The sequence below is a fragment of the Clupea harengus genome, chromosome 16 (genome assembly GCF_900700415.2).
Source record: "Clupea harengus chromosome 16, Ch_v2.0.2, whole genome shotgun sequence".
Classification (NCBI taxonomy): domain Eukaryota; kingdom Metazoa; phylum Chordata; class Actinopteri; order Clupeiformes; family Clupeidae; genus Clupea; species Clupea harengus.
Genome location: NC_045167.1, coordinates 21180492 through 21200336, shown reverse-complemented (window position 1 = coordinate 21200336; position 19845 = coordinate 21180492). Strand labels below are relative to the sequence as shown.

Below are 19845 nucleotides of genomic sequence, written 5' to 3'. Positions count from 1 at the left end.
CTTAATTTTACACCCTCACGCTCTACACTGGATGATCACAGACAGACAGACAAAAATGTATACAGACAGATAGATGGATAGAGTTATAGAAAGACGAACAGACAGAGGTGGTTCTGCTCCCACCTACCTAAATGCTCTTGTAAGGGCAAATGTTACACCCAGGACGCTGCGCTCGTCTAGTGAGCGTCGTTTGGCACTGCCGTCTGTGCAAGCACGACAATCCAGACTATTCTCATTTGTAGTTCCACGTTGGTGGAACGAACTGCCTAGTACTACCAGAGCAGGGGCGTCCCTCTCTACCTTCAAGAAGCTTTTGAAGACCCAACTCTTCAGAGAGCACCTCCCTTCCTAAATGGCACCTTGACTAGTGCTTAACTTGCACTTCAGCAGTTACATTCCTGCACTTCTTTTTCCTTTCTAGCTCTCTTATGTAAAGTAGTATTTATTGTTACACCAGGTTTTTATTGCTCTTAGCTTGACTGTTCTCTCCCTTGTACGTCGCTTTGGACAAAAGCGTCTGCTAAATGACTAAATGTAAATGTAAATATAAATAAAAAATGACAGTCAGAAACATCTCTCTTTTGCACTCTCTGAAATGTCACATCCTGTGGCACAAACATTGTTTGTCTCACTTCGATTGCAAAGCTGATGAAGGGCTTTGGCCCACACAACTGTCCTGAGTCTTAAGAAACTTCTCATGGTGCTTTAGAGATTTGCCTGTCTAAAGGTAGACTTGGTGGAGGTGGAGTCCGCGATTCTGACAAAGGCTGTTGGTATTTGAGCTCAACAGCCAACCAAATTACACCAATCCCTTCTGTGCTCTTGAAGCAACATGTTGATTGGCTGGAATTGTATTGGATTACAATCATGGAGTAGTAGCAATAATAGCAGCAGCAGTAGTAATAGCAATAGTAGTAGCAGTAGAAGTAGCAGTAGCAATAGTAGTAGTAGCAGTAACAGTAGCAGTAGTAGCAGCAGTAGCAATAATAGCAGCAGCAGTAGTAGTAGTAGCAGTAATAGAAGCAGTAGCAGTAGTACCAGTAGCAGTAACAGTAGTAGTACCAGTAGTGGCAGTAACAGTGGCAGTAGTAGTAGCAGCAGTAGTAGCAGTAGTAGTAGCAGTAGCAGCAGTAGTAGTAGTAAGGGTAGCAGTAGTAATAGCAGTAGTAGTAGTAGTAGTAGTAGTAGTAGTAGTAGTAGCAGTAGCAGCAGTAGTAGTAGTAAGGGTAGCAGTAGTAATAGCAGTAGTAGTAGTAGAAATAGTAGTATAAGTAGCAATAGCAGTAGTATTGGCAGTAGTAGTAGTAGCAGTAGTAGTATTAGCTGCTTACCTTTCTCTATTGCCTGACCGTCGGCCACATTACTGGGATCTGTTTGTACACCAATATACACGCCTCCATAGTTCCTAAAATAGACAAATGCACACACACTCACACACACACACACACACACACACACACACACACACACACACACACACACACATACACACTCTCTCTCACACACACACATGCAACAACGAAAATGTATAAAGATAGTGGTACAAAATGCAGCATAAACAAACATTAATCAACAAAATCATGAAACAAGAAACAACTGTATCACGTGCTTCCTTTTTTCTTCGACAGGTGACGACTCCTCTGTCCTGTTGCAGGGAAACACCACAGATCAGAGTCTACAACAGCTCAAATTCCACTTTAACCAAATCTCCACTTTCCTTGATGTTTTATAGATTATAAGAGAGCGTTATGAGGAAAACATTAAAAGCATTATTTTATCTGAGGAAACAACCACAGATGTAGTGCAGATATTCTGTGTCAGACAAAACAGAGGACTGTCCTCTGATTGAGGTGTGCATGTGTGTGTGTGTGTGTGTGTGTGTGTGTGTGTGTGTGTCTGTGTGTGTCTGTGTGTGTGTGTGTGTGTGTGTGTGTGTGTGTGTGTGTGTGTGTGTGTGTGTATGTGTGTGTGTGTGTGCATGACACTTGAAGAGAAACGAAAGAGTTCTAAAGCACTTAGTAATGCCACTTGATCCTTTGTTGTGTTTACAAGAAAACAAAACAAGCAAAGAGGATCCTGGGAATTCTTCTTAAAAAAATGTTATTCAGCGCTTACGAATGTGTTATAACATCTTTCTGTAAGTAGCGAGCAATGCACCAATAATACTGATGCTATGGTTTAAGCTTGCAAGCAGCACACATGATGATGAAATGCGTAAGTGTAAGGATTTTGACCTCCTTCTCCCTTCCCCCATGCCCTCATGCCCCCATGCCCTCATGCCCTCATGCCATCATGCCTCATGCCCTCATGCCCTCATGCCATCATGCCTCATTCCCCCATGCCCCATCTCAAAAACACACAGCCTACAGTTTCTAAATTAAAACCAATTAAAGAACAATAAAAAAAAAGAACCACACTCACGCATCCTTGGATCCCTCTGCAGGGCCTGTGGAGAACGGAAACAGAAGGTTCCCTCTGAATCAGAACCTTCACACACATCAGAGAGACCACAGATACCAGAACCTTCACACACATCAGAGAGACCACAGCAGAAAGCACCCACACATCACACATCTTCAACTTCAATGAAACTCTCTCAACACACACACACACACACACAGAGCCCACACATACACAGACATTGCCTCAGATACACACACAAATGCGGACACACACACGCATGCACATACAGACACACACACACACACACACAAGCATGCATACACACTCACAGTGTCCCAACACACACACCCTCCACCCACTGTGCAAAGTTTGGAGATGGAGGGGAAGGTGTAAGACGTGTGCATGTGAGTGTCTTTCTGTGTGTGTGTGTGTGTGTGTGTGTGTGTGTGTGTGTCTTACTGTGAGTGTGTGTGTGTGTGTGTCTTTCTGTGTATGTGTGTTTGTGTGTGTGTGTGTGTGTGTTTTTCTGTGTGTGTGTGCATGTGTGTGTGTCTTTCTGTCTGTGTTTGTACATGTGTGGTTGTGGTTATGCGCCTGTGTGTGTTTTTGTGTGTGTCTTTGTGTGTCTGTGTGTGTGTCTCTCTCTCTCTGTGAGTGTGTGTGAGTGTGTGTGTGTGTGTTTGTGTGCATGTGTGTGTGTGTGTGTGTGTCTGTGTATGTGTGCCAATAACTTTGTATACAAGCGTGTGTATGGGACGGGAGTGTTTGGTGAGATGTATTCCTTGAAAGACATCACACAATACAGATGTAACCCCGCAAATTCAGCCCAGTCTACTCTCCTCAGAGAGGTGGGGCACTTCTAATCCAGCCCAGTCTACTCAGAGAGGTGGTGCACTTCTAATCTTCTAATCCAGCCCAGTCTCCTCAGAGAGGTGGTGCACTTCTAATCTTCTAATCCAGCCCAGTCTCCTCAGAGAGGTGGTGCACTTCTAATCCAGCCCAGTCTACTCAGAGAGGTGGTGCACTTCTAATCTTCTAATCCAGCCCAGTCTACTCTCCTTAGAGAGGTGGTGCACTTCTAATCTTCTAATCCAGCCCAGTCTCCTCAGAGAGGTGGTGCACTTCTAATCTTCTAATCCAGCCCAGTCTCCTCAGACAGGAGGTGCACTTCTAATCTTCTAATCCAGCCCAGTCTACTCTCCTCAGAGAGGAGGTGCACTTCTAATCCAGCCCAGTCTACTCTCCTCAGAGAGGAGGTGCACTTCTAATCTTCTAATCCAGCCCAGTCTACTCTTCTCAGAGAGGAGGTGCACTTCTATGTTGCCCTAAAGGTCTTTCTGTCTGTCTCTCATTCTCTTCCCCACCTCTATCTGCATCTTGTCAAAAGAATGATGAATTATCCGACATTAGTTCTCTCTCTCTCTGTCTCTCTCTCTCTCTCTCTCTCTCTCACACACACACACACACACACACACACACACACACACACACACACACACAGAGCTACATATTCAGGAACTACCTAAAAGGAGTAAGCATGATCACATTGTTGGTGTGTTTCGCTGTTTCAGTGGGGCTACGCTATGCTCACCTGTCCCCCAGTGATACAGATAGAGACAGGTTCAGACATTCAGAACACAGAACACTCACTGAGAACATTCAGCAATGCTCCTAAGAATGGCATGAAACACACATAGGCGGAGATCCCGGGGGGGACGGGGGGGACATGTCCCCCCCTACCATAAAGTTTCCCCCCCCCCAACAATCATTGGGAAAAGAAAAAATTGAAAAATATAGTAATATGAAATAAATGCACGACAAGCGGTGCTAATTATAAATGTAAAACAATGTGTTTTTTAAGTGTTGAAAAATCATGATCCCCCTATTCCTCAAAGTGGTTTGTTTCACATGCTGTTTCCAACGGGCGGGGCTACCGGCAGCTCCGTGTTTCAGTCGATTAGCGAAGTACACGGTCAGACAGTGAGACAGTGAGACCTCTCTCCGACTGACGCAGTTAAGAACATTTAATGAAGAAGTTTTTTCTAAACTCCTTTTACGAAGTTCCAATCGATATGCACAAGTATACATAAGTTTAATAATGGATAGACATGACAACGTAAACGTTTGCTGATAACACACGCATGCCGGTAATTAACACCGTTACGATAGCTAGCTAGACAGTTAGGATACTGTCCTGTCAGGGGCAGGTAATACTAATTAATAAAGATAGGTCTACATCTCAGTGCCTCTCCAGATTAGTTAAATTAACTGAAGGTAAATTAATTTAATCTTTCCCTGCGGTGCATGAACAATGCTGGTATTGGATATATTTATCTGTAATCGTGATGACCGTGAGATGAGGCTTCTCCCTCTTGTATTGTGTAATCTGTAAATTCTCGCTTCAAATGTAAGCTTGTTATCCACCATATCTAGTTTTAAATGTTATGCATATTTCTCCATTGCAGTATGAAGGCCCTTTTGATGGCTTCTAGACGAAATCAGGTTCTTTTGTCTCCAAAAGTTGTCTAGAGCCTCTTGGGATATCGTTTTGACACTGATAGCTGCCATTGTAAACTCTAGTCAGCTCTGATAACTTGTCCGAGTTAAGAACAGTAAATATTGGTGGCGGGGCTTATTGATAGGTCAAATTGAACTGTTTTAGAACTTATTTTGAGCATCTTGAACTTTGGACATTATTTGTCTGTGAGTAGATATTTTGTGTTATAACATTTAATGCCGTTTAAAGGATTTAAAAATGACTTCGAATTTCTGTTTGTAAGTGTTATTGAGAATTCGGTATTTAGCAGCTAAGTTATGCTAGCTCTCGTGAAAGCAATTTTTTCATGTCCCCCCCCCCCCCCCCCCGGAATTACTCTCCGAAATGTTACCATGTATTGTCCCCCCCCTGCAATGAAATGGGATCTCCGCCCCTGGAAACACAGATTCTCCACTTCCTTCAGTGGTTCACCATGTTAAACACAGAAGGGTTCCTTCAGTGGTTCACCATGTTAAACACAGAAGGGTTCCTTCAGTGGGTCACCGTTTTAAACACAGAAGGGTTCCTTCAGTTGGTCACCGTGTTAAACACAGAAGGGTTCCTTCAGTGGTTCACCATGTTAAACACAGAAGGGTTCCTTCAGTTGGTCATCGTGTTAAACACAGAAGGGTTCCTTCAGTTGGTCACCATGTTAAACACAGAAGGGTTCCTGTTCTTCTCTGTGTCTGAGTCTATTCTTTGTTGACAAATCTTTCTCCTTTTCTTTCTCTTTCTTGTTGTTTTGTCTATCTCTCCTCCCTTCTTTGCCCTTACTCTCTCATCTTCATGGTTTCCCCTCCTTCTATTTTGTCTGTCTCTCCCCCTTTCCCTCCCTCTATCCATCTCTCTCACATTTCTCCTCTCAGTTCTTCTCTTCCACTCCCTACAACCTCTCCTTCCTTCTCCCTCCAGCTCTCCCACCCTCCCTCTCTCTCTCTCTCACCATCTCTCACTCTCTCTCTCTCTCCCCCCTCTCTCTCTCTTTCTCTCACCATCTCTCTCTCTCTCTCTCACCATCTCTCACTCTCTCTCTCACTCTCTCTCTCTCACTCTCTCTCACTCTCTCTCTCTCTCTCTCCCCCCTCTCTCTCTCTCTTTCTCTCGCCCTCCCTCCCTCTCTCTCTCTCTCTCTCGCCATCTCTCACTCTCTCTCTCTCGCCATCTCTCAGTCTCTCTCTCTCTCTCTCTCTCTGCGTGGGGTTGATCAAACTATATGAGTCATGGAGGACCTTGGTACTCAGGTATCATTCAAGTAAAGACACACAAAACCCAACGGCAGGTGACAACATACGACTCTGTGCACTCTCTCTCTCTCTCTCACTCTCACACACACACACACACACATACACAAACACACACACACACATACACACACACACACACACACACCTGTAAACCTCTCCCTAGCACTCTCTGATATTACTGAAGGTCTGTTATGCCTCTTTCAAAGACACACATACAAACACACATTAATTCAAGCCACTGTGCTCATAGCCTATGAGCTTGCTATAAGAATTGGCAGATACATGTAACACATACATACATGTAAACACATGTTGAAATACATACCACACACAGAAATCATAGCAGCAGGTCACACACACACACACACACACACACACACACACACACACACACACACACACACACACACAAACAGACACACACACACACAGATGCCCACTCCTCACACTAGAGCAAATATATGGTACAGAACATTTCAATAACTCGTCACAAATTAATGCTGTTTAAATACCCCCCCAAACACATACATACACACACCACACGCACACAAACACAGATGCCCACTCACACATGGGTAAACATACAGTACAGAACATATCAATAACTCAACCCAAATGAATGCTGTTTACATACACCCCTCCCACCCCACCCCCACATACACACACACACACAACTAAATAAACTCTCACCTCCTCCTGTGCTGGTCGCTGTGGAATTTCCACACCCCATCTGACAAGTACTCAGCCAAGTACTTAGCCAAGACAAACAACCGGAGCAGATGAAGGGATGAAAAAAAAGAGAAAAAGGGGGGGAAGAAGGAGGAGAAAGAGGGATGACAGAGGGAAATGGATGTAAGGAAGGAGGGGAAAGGGGGGAAGGAGTGGAGAGGTGGAGAGATGGAGAGAGGCTGTGCTGAGAGTGTGAATGAATGAATGAATAAATGAGAGAAGCTAGGCAGTTACTGCTGCGTTCCCTCTTTTCTTCCGTGTCTCTCTGTCGCTTGGTTTTTCCCAGAAACTGAGCTGACTGTTGGAGGGGGAGAGGTCTCTTATACACAGAGGGGGAGGAGAGAGAGAGACAGAGAGAGAGAGGGAGGAGAAAGAGAGAGAGAGGGAGAGAGAGAGACAGAGAGGGAGAGAGGGATCGAGAGAAAGGGAGAGAGAGGGAGGGAGGGAGAGGGAGGGAGAGGGAGGGAGAGAGGGATGGAGAGAAAAGGAGAGAGAGAGAGGGAGGGAGGGGTTGGCAATCAAAGAGTGCAAATGAAACAGTGAGGAGAAAAGAGAGAAAGGGTTCAAGAGAGTTGTTGATAGTTTCTCCACTCTTGTGAGGTTACCCAGGTAACAAGGAGTGTGGGCTGAAAGAGTGGGCTGAGCCAATAGGAAGGCATCTCTTCAGAGGGAGAACTTAAGTGGGCTGAGCCAATAGGAAGGCATCTCTTCAGAGGGAGAACTAGGGTTAGCCAATAGGAAGGCATCTCTTCAGAGGGAGAACTAGGGTTAGCCAATAGGAAGGCATCTCTTCAGAGGGAGAACTTAAGACACCAGTGCAAAGACTCTTCACCCACTTCACACTGAAAGTCACAGGCTGACTTTTTCAGTCATACTGTCATTTTCAGGTTTGACCCTCACACACTCTGTCAGTTCAATTTGATAAAAGGCTTATTTTTATTTCTAAATATTGGCTAGGCTTTGCCATTAGAGGTGCTTTATGGGTCGAGGTTAAAAACCCGTAAAGACAATCACACTCACTCTTACACGGGCTTACACAGGTAGAAGCTCTTGTTAAACCATGGCTCAAAACTCAAGGTTAGAAACGCCTCCCCAACATTCAGATGGTATATATGGTATATATAGTATATATGGTATATATTTGTATTACTACTGATGGTGTAATATTGGTATTGTGGAGTTCAGTTTCTAACCGTATGGAAATGCGAATTTAAAATGTAAAAAGTAAAATGGGAAAAATATTGACACTATCTTTTCATGTATTTTGTTCTATGCCTCTCTCGCTCTCTCACACATACATACATACATACACTACACACACACACACACACACACACACACACACACACACACACTCTCCCCCTCTGTCTCTCTCTCTTCCTCTCACATACTGCCTCTTTCTCTTTCACTCTCTCTCTCTTTCTCTCCTGTTCTCTCTCTTTCACACACACACGCGCGCACACACACACAGTCCCATGTGCAGTAAATATCTTGGTCTCCATGGCACTGGTCCCCAGGCATCGTGCTGATAATTGAATTAGTCTGGGCTGCAGGAATGTGGACTGACCAAACACTGACCAGGCTCCACACACACACACAGCAGGACAGTGAGACACACACACACACACACACACACACACACACACGACCAGCATACAGCAGGACAGTGACACACACACACACACACACACACTCACACAACACGCATACAGCAGGACAGTGACACACACACACACACACACACACACACACACACACACACACACACACACACACACACACACACACAACCAGCATACAGCAGGACAGTGACACACACACACACACACACACACACACACACACACACATGCGAACCAGCATACAGCAGGACAGTGAGCCTGGGACCTGCAATAGCACACAGCCACCAACACAACCTTGAAAAAAGTAAAGCTGTGAGATCATATACAATAGGTTATAGTATTTTTATGCTATATATTATCATATACATAATACAATACTGTACCATGATTTACTATTATATAACATGTTATACTATACCATAATATGTTAGGTGTTTTACTGTAAATTGGCATAACCTAGATTTTGTATCTTAATGAAGCATTACTGTTTAAATAGTGAATAAAGTCAAACCATAAAATAAAAACATGATATACAATAGCATAATATACTATACCACGTTATACTATACCATAATATATGGTGTGTTGGTGTATTACTGTAAAAACTGTTTACTGTTTACGTTACTGTTTAAATAGCTAATCAAGTCAAACCATAAAAGACAAACATGTACTGAATGACACCAGTAGTGTATTTATGATACCAAGAAAATCATGTCAGACCAAGAGCATGATGGGTAACAGATTAAAAGGGTTTTTGTGTTCTCCCCATATCCGCACCCACAGTTCAGAAGTGCACACTGAAATACAGGGAGGAGAAGGAAAAGGACTGACTTTTCTCTGTGTGGAAAATGACTGAAAGAGCATAAAGTGTGCCATTATATGTTATTATGGGATGTTTAAAAGCTTCTCAGTGTAAGTACAGATGATCTGTAAAAGGGTCAACAGGGGAAAGTCTGATGGTTGCCATGGCATCGCCAGAGTGTTACATACATCTACGTGTGTGTGTGTGTGTGAGTGTGAGTGTGAGTGTGAGTGTGTGTGTGTATGTGTCTGTGTGTCTGTGTGTGAGTGTGTGTGTGTGTGTGTGTATCTGTGTGGTGTGTGTGTCTGTGTGTGAGAGTGTGTGTCTGTGTGTGTGTGTGTGTGTGTGTGTGTGTGTGTGTGTGTGTGTGTGTGTGTGAGAGTGTGTGTGTGTGTGTGTGTCTGTTAATTGGTCAAGGTATGTGCTCTTAAGCTGAGGCTGAGTTCATGTGTGTCCCCTGGTGAGGGGCTACTCTTTATAACACACTATGGGTCATAGTATGAAAGGCTCTCTCACATTACACACATATAATTCCCAGTACTCTTTCCAATTCCCAAATACACACACACACACGCACGTCCTCTGTTCAAAGTGAATGAGAAGCGTCTCCGTTGAAGTCAAGCATGTACGTGGGAATGGGTCGCTACGTGTTAAAGTAACACTATGCAACACTTTGACACTTTTTGAGGTATGGTTTTATAGGCAACTAGTTTTGGTACCATCCTCAAATTCATTTTGATAGCATATGGTCATGTGAAGGACAGATAAACGCCTGTGTCTTCCGCACTAGCCATCCAAGATATGCCCTATGTAGTTCTGTGTAATGGTCTGGAACCCCCTGCAAAAATGAAGAAAAGCTTTCACACGCATGGCATTGCCAGCTATACTGCCAAAAGACACCATTTAGTGTGTTGGCAAGCTTCTATCAGTCAGCTGGGCTGTTGGTGATGTTTGCAAGGTTTTTGCATGCCTTTTAGGTAGTTAGCTTACTAGTTTTGGAACCAAACTCCATATTGCTGCTTTAAATGTGACAGTTGGCACGACGCCGAAATGACACCAAGCATGGCAAGCGCCAGCGGAAATGGTGTCATTTTTGGCGCGTGCCAAGCGCAAGGACGGGAAGGGCAGATATAAATTCCGTTTTATGGTGCGGCAGTGCGGGAAGTGGGACAGCTTAGCCGTACAGACCTGTTCTTCTGAGACTCAGGTTCTGGTCCAGCTGACGAGGACGGCATGTGGGTGCCAGCTACCACTCTCCTCAGGACACTCTCCCAGGCATTTCCTCAAAGTGTTGTCAAAAACACCACAGGGGTGCATGAGCCCGAGACAAGCCTTCAGTGACCAGCAGTGACACCTTGATTATTTGATACAAGAGATGTTTGGGAACACATAGAGATGAGATAATGACACGATTCTTAGAATAGTGATCAGTATCAGCAGCAGGCATGCACACACATACATACACACACACAGTGTTACGAAAATGAAAGAGACTGTATAGAAATGTATGCTGTGAAGTGTATTAAACAGTAACTCATGTGTCACGATCATGTATTTCAGTCATGTTCTGTGCAAAGATTAGACATGTATTATCATTTATTGAATTATTAAACAATTTCTTCCTTTTTGCTATCTGATTATCCTGGCCAATGCATCATGCTGTCAGAGCACCAGTGGTCAACAGTGCCACCTGCTGGTGTATGACAAATCATACAGTTGCTGTTTTTACTGTGTAAACAATATTGAGTGTTCCTTTATGTGAAAAGCAGCACACACACACACACACACACACAAAGACAGAAACACAAGAAACACACACACACACAAAATAACCACCCACGCATACTCACACACAAACGCATGCAAATGGACACACAAACACATACATGTTGTTACACACACTTTAACACACACACACACACTGTTACGACCCTGTGGGTCTCTCTATGTATTTTTGCCCGGGCTTTCTGTTTCGTTTTGTGTCTCTTGCAGGCGGGTTGGCGTGCAGCTGATTGGGGCGCTGATGCCATTGGGAGTATGGAAGTCCCGGCCCTTTAAAAGCGGGATTTATTTTTGTAAATAAATTCACGATTATTTTTATTCCGATGTCTTCCCGTTTATTAAAACCTTTGTCATGTCCTAAAGCCCTAGACAGGGACATGGGCTTATTGTAGTAGAAAAAAATGTTGGATACTGAGTTTATTTGTCCGTGTAATTCAAACAATGTCTACCAAACAATGTCTACCATTCGCTTATGATATGTTCAAGTTTGATTTTCTTCTTGGTCACAGTGTACATCAAAATGTATCATTATGTTATTGTGATTCTTCATGTTGTTCTTTGACAGACACTACTATGTTTGCACGATAAGCTCCTGGAATGGCACTTGGACAAAACATTTTACAGAGGTACCCTACAAATGGTGCCAACCTTCCCCAGATGACAAAACTTCCAACGACCTGAAAAAGAAGTCTGCATAGTTGCTTTTTCAGTCTCAGGTATTGTTGATGCATTTATTGTATATATTCCAACTAAAATAGTATTAGTATATTGTCATTAATGTGCACACATCTGTCAATAAAATGTATATGTCAAAGTTAATTAAATAGTTGATAAAAGCTTAGTTATGATATTTGTCAAAATTCAGAACCCCCTTCTACCTCTGTCTGATAATGAAAATGATACTTCTGTCACTGAATCACCCCATCTTTACCATTTGTCTTTCAGACCACAGCCATAGGACTGCTTCATCATGGCCTTACTGGGGTTTTAATTGCCTACATCTCTGTCCTTCTTTACCTGAAGTACCAGGAGACCAATGATCCCCCACACAGAAACCTGCCAGGCACAGTACAGATGCAAAACCAACAAGCATTTCAAATAACTTCTCATTCAGGAACGGTTCGATTAGAAATACTTGAATTATTGCATTGCATTAATATGCGGTATGAAATACTGTAAAATTCCTGCACAATCTACCAACCTACTAACAGCCTAGCTTGAATTTGCCTGAATTTCATTGCAACATGCTAAATAAGTTGTGTCAGACATGAAGTGAGTGCTTACATTATTTTGTATCATCTGACTCTGTAACCCATGTTCCTGCATGTACTCTGACTCTGTAACCCCTTGATATGTACTCTGTAACCCCTGGATATGTATGTTAAACTGACAGAAAACGCCGTGTTTCCTCTAACGCTTTTAATGGTCTAACTCCATGTTCACCGGTACAACTTACACAGTAACTTCACCGTAACAACATCCGGTCCCTATCAAAGTAAAAGTATCAGAACCGGAAATACATAGTTAACAAACTCACTCTCTTTTTTAAAATAAAAAAACTTTGAGGATTACATATTAAAGTGAGCATAACATCACATGGCATAGCCAAAGTGTAACCTGAATATTCTTACAGTACCTCAGTGCCATTTAGGTAAGAACTAAATTTCATAACAACATATTGTGAACAAAATTGTAAATCATTTTCTGACCGTACATTAGTGCAAATTTATAACAACTGTATACACAAAATTAAGTTTTCAGTTTAGTCAAGCTTCCATTGTCCATCACTCAGTGCTTTGAGTAACTGGTGAGCTGATGCACCCTTTTTAATTAGACAGTCTGCAAGTTGGTCTTTTGTGTTTTTCCACAACACACGCTCAATCCTCTGCATTTGGACAAGTTCTTTAATGCTACTTATCTCCAGACGAGGTCTTTTCTCAGAGACAGACTTTGTAGACTTAAGTGCATCAACAAGTGAATGGTTGTCAGTCACACAGATTATAGGTGGTGCGTGTGCAGTGTCACCTGATGTCAGTTCAGGGAACATCGTGGCTAGAAAAATTGCATTGTCTATTCCATCAGACATTGCCAATGTTTCTCCAGGAAGTGTACTTCGCACATCCCTCTTTACTCTCTTTGGTTGCCATCTTCTCCCATCAAAACAATTAAACGTCCTCCTCCTGGAGTGCCTCCATCTTGCTTTAGGTACTCTCCCAGCAGAGGTCTCTTTCAGAGTGCATACCCATCGGGGGCTAATGCTTCTTTGTCCTTTGCCTTGTGTTTGAGTCTCCACGCCTGTTTGTGTATCATCCATGTCACTGTCATCAGAAGTGTGATCTTCTGCAGCACCTGTCAAGTTATGTCTCTGTCCAAAGTCTGTGGTACTTTCTGAATTGTCATTGACGGCTTGTTGTTCATCAGCTTCATTTCTTTCTTTCATAAGTCTCAGGTAGTGCACCCTAACACAGGTACCACCATGTCTGACAAAAACCACTGCTCCATCTTGGCCTATCACAGTGCCTGGTCCTTTCCACTCTGGGCAATCTCCTCTCTTGTAGTACACCTTGTCACCCATCTCGTATCTCTCATTTGTATTACGTAGCTGTTTACGCAGTGCTGCCATTAACCCTCCCATCAACAGTTCAGCGGATGCATGACCAAACTGTCTGTGAAGTTTCACTAGCATCTTTTGTTTTTCAGCTTTGCTCATGTTTTCTGAGACAGTCAGTATATCCTCATCGCTGTGTTCATTAGAAGTGCCACCTCCAGTGGCTACAAGGACACAGTCATCACTTTTAGAGGGTTCGCCCCCAGTGTCCATAATGTTCACACAGTAATGCCCCGAGCTTGCAAAGTCCAATTGTACAGGTTGATTGAACATCACTGCACTGTCATTTTCCATGTTGAGAACAGTCCCTGCCTTTTTCATGGACGACTTGCTTAAAAGCAGTGGAATCTTTACTGGAACAACTTCAGTCTCAATGTTGCACTTTGTTTGGCCAATCTTTGCAGGAATTTTCAGTGTTCTGGTGGAGTGGACCACTTTTCCATCCCCAAACTTGAATGGTCTATTACTGCGTTGCTCTGTCCTTTTCATCTTCTCTGATTCACTTTTGCTTAGTCCTGTGATATAGCTATCTAGCCATTCCTCTCCACACACAGTGCGTGTGCATGCAGTGTCTATTATTGCAGAGCTAAAACATTCTGTCAAAAATATTTCTGCATCAGTGTGTGACTCTTTTGTAAAGAGAGTGATGTTACACTCATCGATGTCTTGAGTTAATGTTACTTGCTCACCCTTGTGTGGGCAGTCTTTAGCCCAGTGGAATGTACTTTGGCAAATGGCACATTTTGATCGGCTTCCGTGCTTGTCCAAAGGGTTAGTGCCTGGCAGTGGTGTTTTTGACTGTTCACCTTCTGGCCACGACGACCTGCTCCTTTGGCGCCTCTGTTCAGTAGCGACATAGGCAATGTCTTGGTTTATTCCCATCATTTTAGCAGACGTCTTCCCGCCAAAAATCCTTTTCAGCCCCGACTTCATCGAAGCAAATGTTAAATCCGTACATGCCGTCAGCGCTAACTGTCTATCTTTTACTTCTATGCATGCCGTGTCAAGCAACTTAAAAGCTAACACGGCATCGGGCAATTCCATCTTGTAGGCTACTTGCGCATTCTTAAGTAACGTTGCTCGAAATCAATGATGTAGTCAGTCATTGGCACGTCACTGTCTCTCGTTATCCGATCAAAATTCGAATAGGCTTCATACGTTACGTCCTTTTCTTCTTTCAGAAACAGTTTATCAAGTGCATCTAACAAAGTTGTCATACCAGCGTCTTTGTTCAGGTCATCGATAGGAACTTCCATAGCTGTTTCTCGCGTTCGTCCAGTTAGCGCCAAAGCCACCGCAAGAGCCTGCTTCTTTTTCCCAAGTTCTGTAACTCGTGTCCACATTTGGACTTCATTTTTCCAGCTTTCATACGGCTTTCCTTCGTCAAAGGTCGGCGGAATCTTATAATTTGCGGCAGCCATCCTCTGCTACCATGTTAAACTGACAGAAAACGCTTTTAATGGTCTAACTCCATGTTCACCGGTACAACTTACACAGTAACTTCACCGTAACAACATCCGGTCCCTATCAAAGTAAAAGTATCAGAACCGGAAATACATAGTTAACAATGTACTCTGTAACCCCTGGATATGTTCTCTGTAACCCCTTGATATGTACTCTGTAACCCCTGGATGTGTAGTCTGTAACCCATACCCCTGAACTCTGTCTTTGTCTCAGTAAGAGCAAAGAGCAAAGACCTGACACAATAGCATTCAAATGGCTTATGTAAGAATTCAAGTTCTCCTGTAGACTTTGGACTCCTTCCCCCCTAAAAAATAAACTCCAGAAATCCTGACTACGTCTTCCCGTCCGTTCTTCAAGTTTGGCGTGCTCATTAGATTCTATCAATTGGTCCTTCGAAAGCTGGAGAGATTTCACCCCTCCCCGAGTCAGCAACAAGGAATCTGAGCTGTCGCTCTAAACTTGGTGAGCAGGACAGGTAAGCATTTTACGCTCATTCTGTGTGCTGACTTGTTTTAGCCAGTGTCAGAGTGGAGTTCAGAGAAGAGAAAGCTAATGTTGTGTGTGCCGGCTTTGATGTACGTGCTGTCTGACACAGGGGCCGGTTGGGTTCCTGTGTTAAGATGCTAAGGCAGTTTGTAGGCTCCTTAGGGTAGGGTATGTAGTGTCGAATGGACCATGCACTAAGTTTGACTATGCGCAAAGGCATTGAATTCCAGACTAAGTCCCTAAACACAGTAAGAGAAATTAAAAAATTCTGGACACGAGTTGCAGGCCGGCACTGTGTCCAAGGGATCAAAAGCATCAGTGGTTGCTGATGTAGTAGCAGGGTATAGCCATAGAAAATTCCCACTCGCAACTATTGGCTTTATCGTGTATTATCAGGACCAAGACCAAGACCAAGTCCATTTATGGGGTTTGTTTCAGCGTGTTGCTTCATACTGCTGGATAAGTACTCTGTCTTTATATCAGTGAGAGCAAATAGCTGAGACCTGACTCATTAGCATTCAAAAGGCATTCAAGTTCTCCTGTAGCTCCTCTCCTTCCTGATATGAACACCACACACCTCTTCAACTTTTGTCTTCTGTTTTCATGTGGGACAGCTTAGCCCTACAGACCTGTTTGCTTCTGAGACTGAGAGCTGACGAGGACGGCATGTCGGTGCCAGCTACCACTCTCCTCAGGACACTCTCCCAGGCATTTCCTCAAAGTGTTGTCAAAAACACCACAGGGGTGCATGAGACTAAGACAAGCCTTCAGTGACCTGCAGTGACACCTTGATACCAGTGATGTTTGGGAACACATAGAGATGAGATAATGACAATGATTCTTAGAATAGTGATCAGTATCAGCAACAGGCATGCACACACATACACACACACACACACACACACACACACACACACACACACACACACAGTGTTACAAAAATGAAAGAGACTGTATAGAAATTCATGTTGTGAAGTGTATTAAACAGTATTTCGTGTGTCACGATCATGTATTTCAGTCATGTTCTGTGCAAAGATTAGACAGTCACAAAATATAGCAATACAAGAAATCCTTCCTTCCTTTTCACTTTCTGATTGATTCATGCTGTCAGAGCACCAGTGGTCAACTTGATACTAGGTGTCTAGGTATTTTAGTAATCCTATTTTACTACTGAATAATGGATACACCAGTTGTACAGTTCTTCCCTTGCGCCAATGCTGGGGCACAATAGGCTGCTTTTGGGAGGGGGGGGGGGGGCAGACAAAAAGGTGTTGCTGTATGAGTTAATCAGCTAACAACAAATTGATACAATTGTCTTGCTTAATGTACCTACTGAATGGGTCGCCTTAATCATTATCAAAAAAATTGCCCCCCCTGAGAATTTTTTCAGGAGATGCCACTGAATGTGTGTGAGGCATCCAGCCACACAGTCAACCACCGATTGAATCCCTGTGTTCAAACTGAGGAGCTGTGTGTCGGTGAAAAATAAGAACCTGACTTCAATGCGTTAGGCATGGTCAGCATAGTTTTTTTTCTAAATCTAATACTAAGTCCAAGTGAAATGAGACTGATATAATCCTGTGGAAGCATTTCTAAAGCCTAACTGTTTTTTCAGTTTAACTGTTAATTAACTTTTCATCGTTAATATGTTGACATGGCTGTAGATTTGTCATTCTTTCAACTCTTTTTAAATAATTAGAAAACCCTAGAATAGAGAAAATCTCATAGCTTCAGCAGTGACACAACACAAGTATGTGCCTTTACTGGACAGCAAAATGGAGGTTTAGGATTGAATGTGGAGGACTGATGGATCTACAGTCATGTCAACAGATGGCACAAATACCAGTTAAACTGAAACCAGCAGGAATTACTTTAGAAATGTATTCATAGTACATAGTCATGGTAACAAATGTCAGTCCCTTTTTATTAGTTATTACAGGCCAAATCATAAGTCTGGTGTAATTCAGGTACTGAACTGGTTTAACCAGATAGCAATAGATACATATCAGGGAGGAAACCAGTGTCGTTGTTTTGCTTCGTTGGGTTTCGCCAAGAGCTTGAGACACAAACACATTCAGCAGTCAAACAGTAAGTTTGTGTTATAATACCATAAGTGCAACTGGTGGTGGGTCTACAATTCATCTGCTTCATCTGAGTTGATCTGTGAGTGGAGCTGCTCTTGATAAGTTGAACCTTTCTTCCTGGTGTAGGACTTAATTAGATTTTAAAGCTTTATATTTCATTTTCTTGAGATATACAAAGAAGCCTGAGGTAAGCATGAGTGTGACATTTGAGATTTCATGACCTGGCAAGTCTCAAAATGGGTTCCTTGAACAACAGCCACGGTGTGTTCCTAAAGAATTCCTAAATATTTAGTATAGTGAGCTACTTAGGACATTGGGGCATTGTTGCATTTTTTTGTTTATTTTCACTTTTCAGCTAAAGTGTGAAGTTGATTTGATGTAGGGGGGCCTACATAATATATGTGCGGGGGGGGGGGGGGAGCGATGTACCCTAATAATTTCACATATTTAAGTGTTATAGGCAGAACATCTGTGCGGGGGGAGGGGCGTAGCGGCAGCGGTTGTGCAGGCACATAGCCCGCAAATTACTTTCTAGTCAGAATGGTGGTCCCTGGGACAAAACCAGTTGAAAACCCCTGGTCTATACACACGGCACGTGTAACCCCTCTGAATTTGTCTGCGTTGTGTAGTTTTACATAGAGAAAGCCAGGAGACGTGGGTGAAGTTCTCCAGTTCATTCACCTGGCACAAACAATATCACGGGACTCCTTAGCACAGCAGCATGGGACACCTTACAGTATGCTAATTGTGACTCTATATCTCCGAACTCTAATATTGTTAATTCAAGTTGAATTACAAAGTAATATATCTAATTGAAATATATACAATACACAAAACATGTACCTGGCACAAACAATATCACGGGACTCCTTAACACAGTAGCATGGGACACCTTACAGTATGCTAATTTAAGAGGGAGATTAAACATTAGCTATTCACACGTGTGATTTTGAACTTCGATTAAAATATACATTCAGAGGTGCATAATTACTAAACCAAACACACTATTTACATGAGGATAGAATGTGGAACACCTCTCTATAATCAGTATGGATTTAGGACGTTCAGTCATTGTATTCTAAAATAATAATGTAGGAGCTCTCTTTATGCACAACTCACGTGACTTTATATCTCCGAACTCTAAGGAGAGCCACTCTGTACAACATGCATATCTCCTAGGGGTCACTGTTTCCCCAACAACATGACTTATGCACATGCTCAGTGTGATTAAATAGCACAAAAAGGATGCAAGTGAAAGAAACCAAATCTTCACTGTTACACATGCACAGATACTCACTCTCTCTCTCACACACACACACACACACACACACACACACACAGTATTACAATACAGAAGTATGAGCATACAACTAAATATTAATGTAGTTAGTTTCTATCCATTTATTTTCCTGAAAGACTTGTTCTTGTTGCTTACAGTGTCAGAGGATGTGGACGACCCACCTGGCAGCCCTTCAGATGGTGAGTCAATTCATGTGTTCATGTGTTCATGCTCGTTTCAATTCATGTGATTTAAAGATTTTTAGAATGTAACTTTCAATCTAAACATCAGGAATGTTGGATGGTATACTGAATGACTGGTCACTTTTCAAATAATTATATAATTATACCCCTACCTGAGGAAATGGTGGAAAAGTTTTTATTTGGCAAATAATTAAACTTTGCTTTCCATTGATGCCCATTGTTATTCAGGAGGAACTTGAGTTGTCATTTCCACATATATATTATATTAGGTCCCGACACTATCGGCTAGTCAACAGAGAGTCTAGGTCCACGCATGGTGTGCATGTTGCATGTTGTGCCTGTTGAGTGTGCATATGTATGCAAGTTTTAAAACACTGGCTCAGGGTCAAGAGAAGGCAAAAAAACATTTAGACAATGTATTCATTTATCAGATGCTTTTATCCAAAGTGACTTACAGTACAGTACAGCAACGGTTCATGTTGAAGACACAAATTTTGCCTGCCTTGACAATACAACTTTTTCATTTTGTTTTAGGGTATACATCTTGACCTAGTACGCAATTTGACTAAAATGTATAATTTTTTTAACAGAGTCAAAACAACC

General features: G+C 42.7%; 2 long non-coding RNA genes across 3 annotated transcripts in view; both read right to left on the bottom strand.

Moving 5' to 3' along the window:
• Positions 1 to 1405, bottom strand: part of LOC116224102 — a 4133-nt gene extending 2728 nt beyond the window's left edge. For both annotated transcript variants that reach the window (XR_004165429.1, XR_004165430.1), the window contains exon 1: positions 1332 to 1405. This is a non-coding gene — a long non-coding RNA (uncharacterized LOC116224102). The remainder of the gene's footprint in view (positions 1 to 1331) is intronic.
• Positions 1406 to 1605: 200 nt separating this feature from the next.
• LOC116224101 lies at positions 1606 to 7285 on the bottom strand. The gene is made up of 3 exons (XR_004165428.2): positions 6874 to 7285; positions 2422 to 2446; positions 1606 to 1645 (listed from the first exon to the last, which is right to left on the bottom strand). It is a non-coding gene; the product is annotated as an uncharacterized LOC116224101 (long non-coding RNA).
• Positions 7286 to 19845: the final 12560 nt, after the last annotated feature.